An 18,176-nucleotide genomic window follows, 5' to 3' on the forward strand; every position below is an offset into this window, starting at 1 on the left:
TATAATTAAGAAGTAAATAATTTATTTATTTATCTTTGGTTCCTTGTCTGTGTATTACCTGTAATTATTCTCCTGTGATTATAGAAGGATTAACATACGTTGGTGGCACTCAGTAAACAAAATGAAGAAAGATGGATATCTTTGAAAGGAATATCTTGTAAGGATTCTTTGCGACAGTTCAATAAAATAGCATAGGTATTGAGATCATAGGTAGGGGTAAGTTTGAATGGCCGAAACAGAGTATTAATATTATTATCTCGGTTAAAGCAAGATGAAAAACATCTTTGGATGAGCGGTCCGCCTCACAATGTAGTAATACATACATCATTTTAATTTAGTTTCTCTAAAAAATAAACAAATTTTATTATCTATTCAAAATTGGCATATTATTCCATTTATTTATAAAAATAAACTTAACAGAGTGTTTTAAATAACATTCCAGATGTGGGTTAAAAATTTAAACGATAAAATATAATAATGCTAGTGCAATGGTTAAGCGTGTTAATGCCAACGTTTTAACAACCTCGTTGTAAACTTTCGGCATTATTTTCAGACCAATGACACGAAAAACCTCGGTTTTTAAATTTACTTTATGACAAAATAAATTTATTGCTTCCTCCTTTTCATTAAAAATGGATTTATACTACTTCCATTTTGCAGAGTTCCACTTTGTAAAGTTAATAAGATTTTTAATCGCACTTGTTATAAATAACAGCTCTATTTTATATAATCACACCATCATCGTCATCAGCCATTTTTAATCCACTGCTGGATGAATGCCACTTCAAGCTCTTTCCACACATCTTGGTCCTTTGGTTTTTGCTACTAAGTAATTCCTCTGGATTTTAATACTTCGTTAATTCAGAGTACATCGGTGGTCGTTCAGTCGTTTTATATCCCTCGGGTACCACAGGATTATTGTATTCGCCCAACTATCATTCTGTCTACGAGCTTCGTGTCCAACCCAACTCTATTAACCTTTTCAATGCCTCACGATACTATGGCAGTATTTGTTAGGCCGCTGATTTTTAACGACACACGTTGAATGTAGAGAAAAGTTTTCACTAAAATCGCTGTAATAATTTGTGGCTTAGTATTTTATTATTATTCAAACAGACGTTACTATGTGCTTATTTTTTTAGATTATGCAAATCAATGGAAAGTGACTGGTAATTTGATTTTAAAGTCGGACGAGATAACTTGCAAAATGTGTATGTGTGGCCTGTCGATCACGGTATTATAAAGCGAGAAAACTTGCCGAAGCCATATAACAGGTTAAAACGATTTGGCCAAAGCTGTGAGACTGAAAATTGCAAGTTACGATGATAGGCTAGTTACTAATCATCTCCAAATGCAATGCGGTCACCTTCACTCAATTCATTTGACATATTACAATATTTATACCAATATGGAACAAGTACTATTTTCTACGAATATAATTTATCATACCTACTGCATTTATGTATTTAACATCATTCATAAGTATGAGAAATGAATAATAGTACGATTTAAATTTACAGTTTCGTGCCCCAGTCTAATTACAGTAGGGCTTGGATTTTATCATACTTAATTACGTCGCCTACTCTCATTCATATATATACATACATCTTCTTATTAGTATTAAAATTATCGTATTGAATAATCTTAATGAATGAAATTATCAACCAAATAGTAAATGAAAGGCTATACAGTCTGACTTTATTCCATTCAGTGTATAACGATACCACTAACAAATTGTATCTAGAAGCTTTGAAGGAGCTTTGAGGTTATTCAATTATTTAGTTGTGCTGTCTTGATATTATAATGTAAGCTCATATTAAAATGTATATGTAGCTTTACTGACTCAAGCAGTCCATTACAGACCTCGGCAGAAGTAACACGCACACTACACAATTATACAAAGTAGTTCTGCATTACAACTCACGCAAGTCTAAAATAACATTCCATATAATATTATAATTAATTCAAATAAACGAATATAAAAAAGTGTCTACACGTGTTTCATTAATTACTGATCCAACAAATTCCAAATTAAAGGTTTATTTCTCTAACACTCGAAATTTAAAACTGGTTATAAACTCATCCACAAAGAAACCGAGTTTGGTACCATTAGTCTTTTGTTTATATTGTAATCTTACATGCACCATTCTACGAGTATGTTACGTTAATATTAACAAAATAAACATTAAAATATGTTTATTTTACCTACATCGTAGTATTCAAATACTACCTAAAATTCTATAAATAAAGACATAATAAGATTTGAAAATGTTTTTACAAAGTCCTGACAAAAAGAAATTCGCATCGGAAATGTATTGTTTCACCAATGAACGACAAGTGTGAAATGATAGATTTTCACTATGGTAAAAAATAGTACTCACTTGTCAATAGATTGTTGTAATACTAAAAATAAATAGCTGTATCGACGATAAATATATTTTGCTCTTCTTTGAGGTTAAATTAATTAAAGTAATATTTTAACATGAGTATTCTTAACAGTATTGTGCATTTCTATATTCAGATATAATAGTAGGTATACCTGATATATACCTGTTATATTATATTATATTTATATAGGGCTATCAAACATTTTTTTACATTAAAACATACTTTATTTGACATATTATTATTATGACGTCTCGCGCATTGACGCGACCATAGCCGACCATAGTGATATTAGCCAGAAGTAAGGATTATTTTGCTTGATGAAATATTGTTTCGCTTTGTAAATTTCCTCTTTTTTATAGACTAGTTGTCAAAATTAAGTTTACTTATAATTTTATTTTAAAATATTTTAATATATTTTTTATTTCACTTGTTTGGTATTATTTAGTTTATGTAAAAACTATTTTCTAATTGTTTTAATATTTTTGTTGGTGTCTTCAAAAACTTCCTCTATACTGAAAGATCCAGCGCCGATACTTACCAATTGCTTAAGGGCGGACGTGCTCAGCGTGGGTCAAAAGCCTTATTATTTTTTATATTTATTTTAAATATTTGATGACTGCATAAAGTATTTTTATTACATAAAATAGTATTCTTTTAAACCTCTCGCTCTAATGTTATATAGTAATATTTCAGTACGTCCATGTGAAGTAGTGTTAAGATTTTTTATATTTATTAATTTTTAAAAGCATTTATAAAACCATTAGTAAAATTTATGTTGACATTATTATAGTGAAATATATACAATAAAAAAAATATATTGATAATCTCTGTGATCCCAAATTTGACAAGAATTAGGCATTTTATTATTCAAAAAATGGGCAACATTTAAAGATAATTTTAAAGACATTGATTATAAGCTATATATTTGACCATTCAAATGTGATAAACATTATATGAATAATGTTTACTTTATAATAATTATTGACCTAAGAATAAGGTAGTATTTTTTTGAAATACGCCATTTCTATTGGCATTTCCCAGTGGCTAAGCTACAACATACGGCCATAGCCATAAATTGACAAACGATAAATGAAGTAGGGAGTAATATCATGTTAACGCGCGTGTTTGAACATGTACCTAACCGTTTTTTTAACGGTAATATTATGTAAGTAACTAAAGATAAATAATTATTTTATGAATGACAATAATGGTCAGTGAATTCATCTTAAATTTGATTTGTTTGCAAAATAATAAAATTGTAAGTACTTCAGTAATATTATGTAAATTTTAATATTAAATTATTTTCTTGTTTTTATTATTTTATTCAAATCAACCTACGGAATTTCCAGTTGGGCGATTTCTCAATAATATGATTTGTTTTTTTACCACGAAATTTCTACAAAAGCTTGACATTATTCGACTCTACTGGGCTTGTTTTTATAAAAAAAGCGTTTTGAGTGTATTGTATACGTTGAAAAATACATATTTGAAATAAAATTATTTCCGAATAATATTTACATTAAAACGTTAAAATTTTGGGTAAATAATAAATAAATAAGTGTATTTTCACCTAATATAATAAATCTCATTTACTTGCTACATCATCCTAATTATTACGTTTATTCATTGGATATCTATATTTACTTTTTAGATAATTCATAAACAATTTGATTTATGATTGTTATAAATATAATCTCTATATATATATAAAAATCTCGTGTCACGATGTTTGTGGTCGAACTCCTCCGAAATGGCTCGACCAATTTTTATGTTTTTTTTATGTATATTTGTTAGGTATGAGAATAGGTCAACAAGTATATTTCATACCGCTAGGTGATTAGGGTATCTCTATCCAGAAAAATTTTCTTTTATTATTTTGACAATTTTTTTTTTGTATTTTTTTTATTATTTGGCATAAAAAAATACCTATAACCCCAAATTTTCACCCTCCTACCCTTAACCTCCCATTTTTTAATCGCGATTTTATTATTTTTGTGTGAACAAATTTAACCGTCGTTCGTATTTCAAACAGAACTAAATTATTTATGTTATTGAATGACAGATGGCGCTACGTCCGAGAAGAATTCAAGAGAAGCGTCGCATCATTTTGACATTTCATTCGGCATATCACAACGCAGTGCGTGCAAAATTTTGTACGATTTATTTTAATTTATCTATTTTTATGTGCGTGTATTACAGTGCACAATGCCAGCAAGACGCAAGGGGGACCATTTGGGCCGTCGAACGAATAAAGCAACAAACATGCGAAATATTAGAGCAGAAAGAACAGACGAACAAATCCAACAAGATAACAAAAACGTGCGTGTAATTATGTCGCAATTGCGTGCATCTCAATCACAAGAGGCACGATCTGAACGAAATCAACAACGACAATTGGAACGGAGCCAAGCGCGCCGGTTCGTAGTAAACACACGCAGAGCAAATCACCGACAACACCAACAAGTACATCGAACATTTACATCCGCTTCGTTCCTTCGTCTCGCATTCGAGTACGAGCCAGATATTGAATATTCCGCTCATTTGAAAGTGCTGATTGGTGCTATGGACAAAGAATGTCCCCATTGTCATGCGCTCAAATTCAAACATGAGTCAGCCGGGATGTGTAGCGCATCAGGAAAAGTGCAACTGCCAGAAATTGAGATACCACCAGAACCATTGAACGGCTTGCTCATCGGCACGGTTCCAGATTCAAACATGTTCCTGAAGTCCATTCGCACATTCAATTCATGCTTCCAAATGACTTTGTCCGGAGCAACAGAAATAGTTCACAATACTGCGGCAAATGGTCAACAATTCCATTCTACGTTCAAAATCAAAGGCCAAGTATACCACAAAGTAGGCTCATTGCTGCCAATGCCAAACGAAACACATACATTTTTACAAATCTACTTCATGGGCGCGGCGGCGGTGAGGACATCAATCATGTGGATGCACGTTGCGGCTACAATAGCCTCAATTCACCTAATGCCAGGCGCATCGTCGGCGAACTGGACGCCCTGTTGAATGAGCACAATGAATTATTGAAATTCTTCAAAGCACACATGCACGAATTGCAAAGTGACAATCACGCTATTGTCATCAATCCTGATAAAACACCAGCTGGAGAGCACGTACGTCGATTCAATGCGACTGTTGTTGACGACATTGCTGGAATCATGCTTGGCGACCGCACATCGACGCGAGAAATCGTGATTCGAAGAAGGAACAATAATCTGGAGTTCATCGCTGACACACACTGTTCATAGGACGCTCTCCAATATCCGCTAATTTTCTGGAAGGGACAAGACGGATATTGCATAAACATTAAACAACGAGATCCTGTCACAGGTAATTCATTCATTATGAACATCATTACTCATTTTGAATTGAGAAAATGAATGGTTGATGTTTTTTTGTTTTTATCGGCGGTCATCGTCTACAACGCTCTATTCCTCTTTCTGTCATAGATCCCATCTCCACACACTTACGATACATTCGTTATTTTTTATTTAACAACCAAAATATTCACTAGAAATAATTTATATGGCAGAACAACGTTTGCCGGGTCAGCTAGTTATTATATAATATATCATCTCTCTCGGAAAAGTAATTATCAAAAAGTTAGAAAAAATAGAATTATTTTTGTTTCAATACCTATAGTGGTGCTTTTAGCAGTGGACTGTAATTTGAAGATGCTGGTTGGTGGTTTACGGATCTAGAGAAGGGGAGGGGTTTAACAGGATGCCAGACACTGATATTTTTTATGCTGAAAGGTCTGGCGCGCGCTGGTGCCGGTTCGGTATTCACGCACTCACGCATTAGTAAACGGACGGTTCAGAATATCACCCTCACGGTTTCACTTCTCTTTTGGGATGAATGATGATGACAAGTTTAGGATGGATGATAGACGCAAAGTTTGCTCAACCCGTATCAGATTTTGCGCAACAAAGGTCGAACCGATGTGTTTTGTCTGAATCACTCTGTGGTTAACGACGGCTTAGCTGTAACAAGCCTTCACGTGCCCGTTATCTTGATATAGCTGCCTGTAACGTCGAAAGTGTACTCGATGGACAAATCTTCATGACGGCCAATATAATTGGCCCAACCAACTTAGCTGTTATCGAATATAAATAATTTTAATTACAAAATCTCAAAATAAATACAAGTACTTAATAAATTTTATTTATTAGTTGTGTAAAATATGGAGCTACCTATATTAAATTAATTATGGAATCAATACAACATATAAATAATTTATTACTTTTAATTCTTTTGATTGTTTTTTTTTTATTCAATGACATGCCTTTCCATCAAGTAGGTAAATTATAACATTGTATAATCTAATAATATTAACTATAACTTTAATGAATATTAAAATATGTCTCATGTTGCTTATAAATTGACTCTAAGAAAAAGGTCTATTCTGTTCAAAATTTCCCGTAATTATCGATGGGGGAAACATTGAGCACCGACAGCTTTAAATAACTGAAGGTGCATATTACGAAGGACGGTATATTTATACTAAAAGCGCTCGTTATTTGAATGTAAATAATATCTTGAGCGACATTCAACTATTTGATCATAACTGTACTAGGTTAAAGCCAAATTGTCGCCTAATCAACGCTTGCATTCTGACAGTTCTACTTTAGTTCTACTACTTATATGTAGTGAGTCATGATAGCATTCGCTTTACGACTTTAATAGTAACGATGAAGACAGATAAAAATGACATTTAACAAAAAGTGTTTAACCAAAATTAATAGTAACTGAAAAATCTAAAAATATAAAGGTTTACATAGGTGCACATTTGTTCTTTTTCAATAATATTTTCTACATGAAAGTAATATTATAAAATATGCCTTTTATTCTGAGTTACCTGGGCTCTTACCTTAACACACTCAATAAAACAACAGAAGAGGTGAACATACGACTCATAGCTGCTAATAAGTGCTTCTACGCTTGTAAGGGTCTACTGAGTTCGAAAATCCTAAGCAAGAATAGCAAACTGCTTATCTACAAAACAGTTATTCGACCAGTAGCTACCTATGGCTGTGAGACATGGTGCCTCATTCAAAGGGAAGAACATAAACTGGACATATTCGAAAGAAAGATCCTCAGGAGAATTTTCGGGCCCACATTGGAAAATGGAAGTTACAAGATAAAAATGAACCACGAGTTAGAAGAGTTAATAAAACATGAAACGGTGGTGAAATTCTGTCGATCCCAAAGACTAAGGTGAGCTGGACACGTTGAGAGAATGCCTGAGCACAGGACGTCAAAAATCATGACCAAGTGGATCCCACAGTGGAAACGGTCTAGGGGCAGACCAAAGAAGAGGTGGGCTGGCTGTATCGAAGAAGACTGGAGAAAGATGGGGAGGGCTGGAGACTGAAGAGGAGCAGCCAGGGAAAGGAGCATGTGGAGGATAATTGTAGAGGAGGCCAAATCCCGCCCCGGGATGTAGTGCCGAGAAAGAAGAAGAAGAATATGTTCTACATAAAAATTTCATTTATTTTTAGATTTGAGACAATATTATACTCTTCAATATTTGTGTGATTAAAAAGCTTATATTTATACGATCCTATGTTATTTTAACACATTATTTTACTACAGATTACGTAATAGAAGCACATAAGTTAAGTATGATAATAATAATACATCATACTGTTATATTTGTATTATATTTAAAAGTTTCACAAGAATAGTTAAACGAGATATTAGGACGAAAAATGGCGATTGAGAATGCTTTAAAAAAGTGAAATCATTATAAAGTTACTCTGCCTTTTCTTAGAATGGTAGAATAGAAAATCAATGATGTTTTATAAATAAAATGATACAAAACCTGATTATATTTTACCTGTATTGTATTGTCTTGCATATGACTCGTACAAGCTGTAAAAAAGCAACGGAAAATTCTACTTTTGTACAGATTTGTATGTGTGTCAGCCGAAATATTTACTCTGCACATAATAATCCGAGTGGAAACAAACAAGGCTCTTGAGTCTAGTTTAGTGTCGAAAAATCGGATAGCTGTGAGCGGAGTTCATTTGCGAGAATGGTATGGAAAGAAATTACATTATTATGCTAAAGCTACACTGTGCTATTTATTTTGTTGTTTTTTTTTTCTTACTTTTATCAGAAATGGGTAAAGGATGATTGATTTTTATATTATATAACTCTAATTTACAATACTTTTGTACTTTTCTATACATTTTGATTCTACAAACTCCTGGCAACATATAAAATAATATTTATCTTGTCATAATAAATTAACAAAAAATTGATTATAGAGACATAAACATAAAAAATAACCAAGATAATCGCATGCACGTACAAGAATAATTATTATTGGTAGCGCTTTTAGCAGTGGACTATAATTTGAAGATGCAGTGGTGTGTTATGGATCTAGGGGGGGTTTAACAGGATGCCAGACACTGACCTTTTTTATGTTGAGAGGGCTGGATGTCACTCTCACAGGTTCACTTGGTTTTGGGATGAATGATGAAAAGTTCAGGATGGATGATAGACGCGACGTTCACTCAAACCGTATCAGATTTAGCGCAACGGAGGTCGAACATATTCGTTTTGAGTCACTTGGTAGTTAACGGCTAAGCTATAACAAGACCGCACACTACCGCTTTCTTGATGTCACTCGAGCTAACTGTTAGTTAATGTTATTAGCAATCACGGTTCGTCTCATGACCCTTAATTGCCGGTTGCCTGGTCTTGTGACAATAATAAATAAGAATGTGAGATAGGTGGGGAAATAATGAATGACGGTCACCATATTTACATTACTTTACATTTTGTTGTTGAAACTTTATTTTATTGTATAAAATTGTTTTTTTATTATTATTTTATTCTTCTCTCTTGTGAGAGTTATATTTGTTATAATGTTAGTCGCATGTTGTAAACGTCCTGAATTTTGATATATGTCTACAATGGGTACAGTTCAGTTATGAGGAATACATCGGAAAACACAATTTGTAAATACCCGATATACTGGATTATTAAATTTGTTAGTTTAGGTTAGATTATGTTAGATTAGATTTGGTTAGGTTAACCTAAAAAATAATTCAGTATACCCCACAATATTTTGTTTTCTTAAATAAATAACTACAGGTATTGCATTAATAAATTTTAACACCTAATTAATGCTGGTATTATTTTTTTATCATCACAGTAATAATAAATAAAAACTAACAATAAAATACTAAGTAAATTATTGTACAACAATGAAAATCATCAGTACCTAAGCATAGAGAGCTTTTTTGCGCTACTGTAAAATACAGTATATAGTGGGATAATATTCAGTGCTTCGCAAATTCTTTTCATATTGTAGAATACAATACAACCAAAAAATCTGGGTCAATTTTTACATTCGATTTCTGTCAGGCAATTGTTTCCGCAAGTTCAATTCTACTTTTCGTTTCTCTTTTAGACTGATGCTTTATTTTGAAAACGATTTTTTAAAGAGATCGCGAACTGTCAACAAAGAAATAAAAATAAAAATGCTTTACTTATTGTGCTTTTCAGTTTTCTCTTTGTTGAAAACTCTACAGCAGAGCTTCCTAACCTATTTCTGTTCAAATTATATTTTTTTGCGACATACAAAAGAATATGTTTAACATGTTCAAAGTTTAAAATAACCTCTTACTTGTAAATAATTTCCGTAAAAAGAATTATTCTTATCCATAATACGAGTGCCCAATAATAACATCCCAAAAAAATATTTTCATTTTTATATACCCTTATATGGCTGCCATTTTAGAAAATTGCGGACTATTGTAATTTTTTTTGCGGCTGAATATCAAAAATATTTCTAATGACAGTTGACAGCATCGTATGGGGAGCGAGATAGTAGGGACTCCTCTGTAGACTCATCCATTTCAACTCGTGATACTCAGTATGCTGATACACAGGGCGCTTAACCTCAGCGGACAGCAGAGCCTGTCCATTTTTTTTTCTTTCTTAACTTCATTTTTTAAGCACTACGGTGCATGATTGCGGCTCCATCTCGGGACGGAATGTGCACTTAAAATCACTTCTTTTAAACACGTTTATAGCGTCATGGAAGGCAGTCGTGCATATCTCATACATGACGGGTGATGGTGGGAACTTCTTCAGTTGATATACATGACGGATAGAGATGGGGTAACTCAAATCAGTTGGCAATTATTATTATTATTATTATACTATACTAAAATATACAAAAACCGTCCATCATTTACCAACATGGCGGCCGTAACAGAGCATACATAATAAAAGAGGGGTTGCTTTTTGGAATTTTATTTCTGTACACTAGCACTGTGCATTATGCAAGCCCGTCTTTATTTAAATTATTATCAGATAAACTTCTACTATGACTAGACTCAAAGGGCATAATTCAAAAAAATATAATGTTATGCTTTAGTATGCTTACTTACTTGTTTAATTAAAAGTAAATAAAAACATTTTTTATTAGACCACCATTAAAACTTATTGTAAATTTAAATAACGTCAATTGTTCTAGAGCACAGTTTTCAAATATGTGTCGATGATTGAAAGAGCTACGTGTAATTCCAGATGAAGAGATCTTATTACTTGTCATATTGTAGCTTCGAAATCTTTTTTAATGTCGAGATGAAAATTTAATATGTTAGTACCAGTTATATAGTCTGTAAGTTCAGTAAGTTTTATCAATATTGGTTTAGTCATTTTTGAGTTATAATTGAACAAACATGGATCAACAGATAAACCGATAATACAATAATTATATTAAGTAGGTATATAATATATTTAAATTAAAATTCGTTATCTATTAAGAACTAAGCTTTTTCCAAACAGAAAATAATTATCTTTTCACGATTATTATGCTTGCTACTAAATCAAACCTTTTTTCAATACCTTTACCATAGAATCTAGCCTGAACATCTTACCGTAGCCACTAACGCTATACTCCACGACCTGATATATCGTAGTATTTTGCAGTGTGACGCCTCACATCCATATCTAGGGGGAAATGATAAGTGAATCGAGGTGAAATGGGGGTTGTCTAAGGGCTGGGATAGGATCGATAGGGGGATTGTAGGGCTTTCACTTGTGGAAGAAGGCTTAGGACACTGGTACCTCACTAAGTATAGTGGTTTTCTGGGACCAGAGATAAGCTTGAGTATTTTATATTATATATATAGAATTGAAACATGTTAAGTTCTATTTAAAGCAGTGTAGCTTTCGTATGGTTTGTTGTGTCAACATTATACTGCTATATACAATATAGTAACATAACCATTAGTATTGTATAAAATAACAAATAAAAGTATATTTTAAATACTATTAAGTCCAAATATTATATGTTGAACAAGTTGTTAACATCCATTTTTCGTAAAAATATTAATCTGTTTACACAATCCTCAACTCTGAGGTGGCCCATAATATGATCTTATTTGTATTAGACATGGTCAAAATGAGAAGATTTTTTTAAAATAAATACTTTTTTTATTTATATTAATATTAAATCATGACTGGTTTTGTCATAATAAAATATGGTGTGCAACGTTGATCGTGAATCATGAATCGTTAGATTATACGAGATATATATTGTGACGTTGCAGACGTCACCTACGGGCTAATTAACAATTTTAATTAGTGGAGAGGTTTTTCTCTCGCGGGCAACACAAAAATCTTGCGGTTGGTACTCCGAGCAGCCGAGTTTGATGAGTGGTGGGGGGATCGTTCCTTGGCCGATCAATATCCGCTTGCATCAATTCCTTTTCTGGTTGATCTTTGACACAAGAAGACGTGGGTTCAGCGAGTCCCGCTTGGCGGAATCGCCATGCGGCTGAAAATACATTTCATTTTTTATTATTAATTAATCTTAAGTATTTGTTTTAATTATAACCTCACTCACATGTGGATATTTATTTTAAGCTAGGTTAAGTTGCTGAGGATTGATTGTATAAAAATCTTAGTTTGCAGATGATAGTGCGTCTTTTGTGTAACGTAAATATTCGTTTATGTATTATAACATCGTCGTTTATGAACGATGGTGGCTTGACTTCGGCGTTATACCTATCGCCATTTTGTACTTTCGTAATTATTTGTTATTACGATATAGTACCATTGACTTTTAATTACAATGTCATATTAAATACAGTAAGGTTAAATTATCACGGTGTTTTATTCAATTTAATTGTATCCTATAATATTATGTTCTTTTACGTTCTTTTCTTTCACAGAAAAGGCTTTGGCGTCCAGTTCGAGTTTAGTTTTCAATGCTCGCAATTAACCGCTGTAACGATATGATAAACATTATCCATCGGATACTAATTGATTCCAATGGTCCTTTCCATAACAGGATTGGAATTCGTCAGAGAGATAGTGCGAAAACCCTGTACCCTGAGCTAGCGGTGCCTGTTATCCACATTGAGTTGGATAACAGTGCTAAATGGATCGTAGGTTGTATGTGGCCTAGTAAATTTCTCATTAACAATATATATATATATGTTTTCCAGCAACAAATAAAGTTAAAAAATAATTATATTTATATCATTAATAAATTATTCAACATGATTTGTAATATTTGATCAAATTTATCGAAAAAATAATATAATCAAGGTTTGCCGGCTTTAGTAGGCCCGGGTCGCAATGGATTTCTGTGGAAAAGAAATCTCTTAAATTACAATCTTGATCCAATTATCTTCAAATAAACTCAGCCAATAATTAAAATAATTATTATGTATAGTTACATAACTAACATAATCTGGAAAAGGTTTGAAATAAGCTGTCATCTTCTAAAATAGATGAATAATTATTATTAACCTTCAAAATAAAATTGAATTTTATTTATTTTCCAAATGATAAATTATACATTTAAAAAGCAATAAAAGTAGTTATTGGTGAACCAAAATAGCTATTAAATAATAAATCAATCGTTTTTGTAGTAAACCTATTCAATTTTTCTTAACCTTTTTACATTCGCGGACCACAAAAAATATCATAAAATGTTTTGTGGACCATCAACATTGGAATAAAATAATAAATAGTTATATAATTGATTTTTTATTCAAAACAATTAATTTTGCAACACAGTAGGTATCTAATGCTGATATAACGATATTTAATTGTATTAAAACAGACAGAAACAAAAAATTATAATTTAAATATTCATAAAATAAAACATAAAATTCGATTGTTTATCGAAATTAAAATTAAATTTAAGCTTTTAAAAATGGATACTTACTATTTTTAAACTGCAGAAAATCGGCCCACCCAAAAATATTCGCGGACTACCAGTTAAAAAGCTATGGTTTATATGTTAATTAATTCGAAGTGCTGTTTAATAATACTAAAATCTCTTTAAATACATTTAACAATTAATTGTGTTTTTTAATTAAATTTAATTAGATTAAAAAAACAGGTAAAAACTAAATATTTTACAGTTTTTAACACCTATTTAATAACATAATATAAACAAAATATTATAAGTTTAACATGATTATATTTATAGTGAATGCTAAAAATACTTAATATGCCTATTAAGTAATGTCATACAAAGTGTTTAAACATTTATATACCTCATTCATGTTCTTTCATAACTTATCTTATAATCTACGTCATAATCAATATAATCAAATAATTATTTAGTGAATTCATTTGAGTTTTAGTAACAATTTTATTTAAATTTTTAGTCCAACTTTTAGACCTCCGTAAATACTATTTATACAAAATTGCAAACTTACGAATAGTATCTGTAAAAAACCTACACTTTACTATCTACGAAGGTTCATAGCCGATAGTTCAGGGGTGCAGAGGCTTCGAGGGGTGGGTGGAAAGCTGCGGGCGCCAGAGCGGCGTCTGCGTTATGGCATCCGTGCGACGCAAACATGGCGCAAACCGACGTTCTCTACAGCTATTTTCGACGTCCGTGAAGTATCTACGAGAATATGAAAAATACTGGTCGTTCCGAATGTATCTTGACTGATAGGCTATAAGTTTTGATTAAATGTCGGCAGAGATGTCTTAAGAAGAACTCTTCTATTATATTGTGTAATACTATAAGAAAAATACAAAAAAATGGGCTTCTGAGTTTATTTAGTGGTCGGAAGTTGGTAGTAAACTTTCATTCTCACAGTAAACAGAGATGAAATTGAATTAATAACATAATTGGTAATTTTCTTTAATGGATTTATGAAAACCGTTTTCTGAAATTTAATATTTACGCTTATACAAATAATATTCTACGTAAAATTTTAGTGTAAAAGTTTCCATTGAAATGTTTAAGCTTTATTAAATTTGATAAATTCAATTTCCATAAATTTATTCATGATAATATTACATAATGTAATTAACACTTTTCGGTTTCCGTTGCCAGAACACCACCATTTTAAATTTGATTAACAATGCTACTTTTTACAATATACAAAAAACCTGTAATGAAGTTAATCAGTTACCATTATTTTTAAAAGTAGTCATTATTACAAACTTTATTTACTATGTTATGTAATATTATACTTTTATTATACTTTATGTAAGCCACCCCGGGGCGTAAACCCAGGGCACGCGGGGTTCGATTCCCTGCCAGGGAGACTTACTTTTTTCAAAAAAAAGATTTTTTCTATTGGTTATAATACTCGTATTATATTTTCTCAAAAAGTGTTTTTCAAAATTATGTATGTTCAATAATTAGAATGGTACATTCTTAAAATCTTGTGAATTATTCGTTGAATAAAAGAAATAGTTAATTATAAATTATAAGGAAGTTCAAGTAAGTTACATCATAAAAAATATTGGAGAAATCCACGACGTCGGTTAGTAATTGAAGTAATAGGTATTTACTTTGATTAAATAAACAAAAACCGATTGCCAAAGTAGCTTGATTTAGAAGAACGCTGATGAGTGGGTATTAAAAAAGCCAATAGTTAAAATTTGTCGCAATTAGTACAACGCCTTGTAGCATAGAGGTATTGCAACGGACGGAGCGTAAACCCAGGAGATGCAGGGTACGATTCCCTGCTGGGGTGGCTTACTTTTTTCAAAAAAAAAAGATTTTTTCTATTGGTAATAATATATTTTCTCAGAAAGTGTTTTTCAAAATTATATATGTTCAATAATTAGAATGGTACATTCTTAAAATCTTGTGAATCATTCGTTGATTAAAATAAATAATTAATTCTTTTTTTCATTGATAATAAAATTTATACATAATTATAATGTAAACATTTGAGTACATTTTACGTTTAACCATATTTCAGCATTGACTATTATTTAGGTAAATATATATTAATATCCTTTTATTATAAAGGATCAATAAAATTCATGTTAACATTGTTTGCTTAAGAAATATTTGATTACGTATAAGTAATAATATAAAGGGAAATAGTTAGATAATAATATATATTAAAGAAAAGGCCTGATTTTTATTATTGATTGATCGATTTCCAGGCGTGGGCTTCCTAATCTGCCTCTCACATCATAGTGTTATATGTTTTTGAGGAATTTCTTTTGAAAAATCAAGAATCGTGAAAAAGTATTAAAAAATATAAATAATGATGTAACAACAACAAACCAGCATATTTTACGTTATATATGTTTACTACATTATGCAAATATACTATTATGTAGCTATAGATACATACCATACTGCTGTGCAATCCATTTTTTCTTTAATTTATAATATTTAATTCTGTATAATGTAAGTTGACCGTATTCCAAGAAGGCAAGTCGATTCTCCCTATCGTACAACGCCAACGAATAATACGTATCGATAACACTGTGCTTTTTCAGTTGGCCTTTTGCCGGGAATCTTCATACGTTATTGCTTGCTAAGTTTAAGCCTGCTTATATAATTTAACGCCTACGATGACCGAGCAACTAACGCGTTGGCTTATGATGTCGTGGGTCCTAGATTTGAATTCTGGGCCTGATAAATATACATGTTGTTTTTAACGTGATCATGAACGCGACATGATCAAAAAATAATAATAATTATATGAACACTTTATGCTATACGTACTTTTGAATATTTAAACCGTTCTCAGCAGCAAAAGTTTGATAACTAGACTCTTAATTTATCTTAACGACATGCATTAGGAAAGTTAGTTGATTAAAGCCTATATTAAAACACCTCAAAAGTTAACATGATTGTTATATTATATTATTAGAGTTCGATATATGGCCGAATAAATGCTTAGGATAGTTCAGTAAATTTTACATTGTTTTCATGGACTCTATTATATATACGTGTAATAGCTTGTGCTAGGTAATCTAATATTAGATTCTGATTAAATATGTAGATTTCAATTTACTAAGAACATCATCAACAAAATAATATAGCGATTCTGAATTTGCACACCTTATCAACATATAAACACTTTGATTTTCTTTGAGACATATATACGTGAAATTTATGCATGTGTAAACTTTGTAAGGCAATTTACCATATGCTACGCTTACTTGTACAATCGTGTTCAGAGAAATCAATGAAAATATACGGAGTCAGTTTACGCTATAATAGCATTACAACACAACAAGGCCTATACTACGTTATGATATTCAATATTAGAGGGAATAACAATGATTGCATTATTCTTACGGTACGTAATTTTACTATACATAAATAAAAGAGAAAATCTAACAAAAAAACCCCAACTCTCTTACTTAATGAATTGTTTTTGAAAATCAGTTAAATATTTTAATCAATGATTTTATTTAAAAAAAAAATCCCAGTTAGATACTATTTTTTAAAGTTCATTTCTCATCATCGATTATGGCATTAGAATCCTTGGTGAGTATTTTCTTTCTCTAAAAAGTTTTCCATCCTGCATGATTCTCCCATGATGCTCCCACCCCGTAGCACACTTTGAACCTTTAAATGGACCTTGTCACTGTGTCACCTTGTCACTGCAAAATCTGCCAACTGAGAAAATCTAATACGAACTAATACAAATATTATCATCGTTGCATCGTTTAGTAACTTTCTCATAACGCATCTTTGTAATATCAATTGTCAATTTAATTTATCTAGCCATTGCTGTAACCTGTCTGTAATCATTGTATCATTAATTTTATTATTGGGGATAAATAAATTGGGTATTTACTTTATAACACGTATCAACCTTTTAATTATTGGAGTCAACCAACCTACCCTTGCATCATCATCCCTTATAACATATCAAAATCTGCCGAAATCACCAGAACAACAATGAGGCACCTCACGCAAATGACATTATTAATGGACGACGCACTCAATACAGTAGCTAGCAAGTAAATTCGCGCATTCGCATGTATAGGTAGACGTCACGCAATTTCCATTATGCGATATCACGCATAGGGAATTTATAGCAATATGACTTTTATTGTAATGGCGTTAGAGCAGTTTTTCTAATGTCAATGTTGATTTGAGCGAACACGTTCGAATTGAACCATTCGGCAGACCCAAAAAAAAGCATCAGAAATTTATATAGCAATATCACCTTTATTGTAATGCCGTTAGAACAGATTATGCCATTCGGCAGACCCGACAATAAAATGAGTGTAATTTTCTTTTCCAGATGATTCGTCCATATTAATGTCATTGCCTCACGCGTACTGCACTGCATCGACACCTGCATGACTCAATGAACGTTTTTTATCATTTTCTACATGCCTTTTTCGAATCATGTTAAAATCGCTTGTTTTTTTTATTTTAAGCGATTGGCACTACTTATTTCTTAGGTTAGGTTCTGTTCAAAATATTATCTATGACAAATGTATATAATATCGCAAGTAATTGTAACGTACGCACACGTAAAAACTGTTAAAATGAATTG

This window comes from Rhyacophila brunnea, unplaced genomic scaffold, assembly GCF_057557595.1.
Source record: "Rhyacophila brunnea isolate RB1 unplaced genomic scaffold, BYU_Rbru_1.0 scaffold_15, whole genome shotgun sequence".
Lineage (NCBI taxonomy): Eukaryota > Metazoa > Arthropoda > Insecta > Trichoptera > Rhyacophilidae > Rhyacophila > Rhyacophila brunnea.